Source organism: Oryzias melastigma, linkage group LG18 (assembly GCF_002922805.2).
Source record: "Oryzias melastigma strain HK-1 linkage group LG18, ASM292280v2, whole genome shotgun sequence".
Taxonomy (NCBI): domain Eukaryota; kingdom Metazoa; phylum Chordata; class Actinopteri; order Beloniformes; family Adrianichthyidae; genus Oryzias; species Oryzias melastigma.
The window spans coordinates 1,581,954-1,582,352 of record NC_050529.1 but is presented as its reverse complement, the minus strand read 5'-3'; the positions used below and the strand labels follow the sequence as shown (position 1 = coordinate 1,582,352).

General features: G+C 35.1%; 1 long non-coding RNA gene across 1 annotated transcript in view; it reads right to left on the bottom strand.

The window, feature by feature from the left end:
• LOC112156110 overlaps window positions 1-399 on the bottom strand; it is a 17,516-nt gene that overhangs the window by 2,281 nt on the left and 14,836 nt on the right. The gene's annotated exons all lie outside the window — the stretch shown is intronic.

Below are 399 nucleotides of genomic sequence, written 5' to 3'. Positions count from 1 at the left end.
CAACACTTTAGAGAAGTGAAATGGTATCATAATAAAGGCATTTTTAACACGTTCTGATGAAAAGAAAAGAGTTAGTGACTATATCCAACACTTCACAGTAAATTATTAATTTAACTAACATCAACACATTCTACAGTCCAGTCCTGTCATATTTAACCTAAACCACTGATTTTAAAGCATTTCAGAATCCGTTGGTTGACCTCATTTAATCGGTCGAAGAGCGACCGTAGTTTGAAGAGCGCAAGTTATGTATGACAGAAATGAGGGTGTGACATTCCAGAAACAGAACCGGTCCAGTAGAGACTCTTACCACAACACTGTTGTACTTTCTGTTTTCAGTAGAACTACAGGAAATGTGTTCATTAAAGTAATTTAAAGTGTATTTAGTTTCGTCTTAAT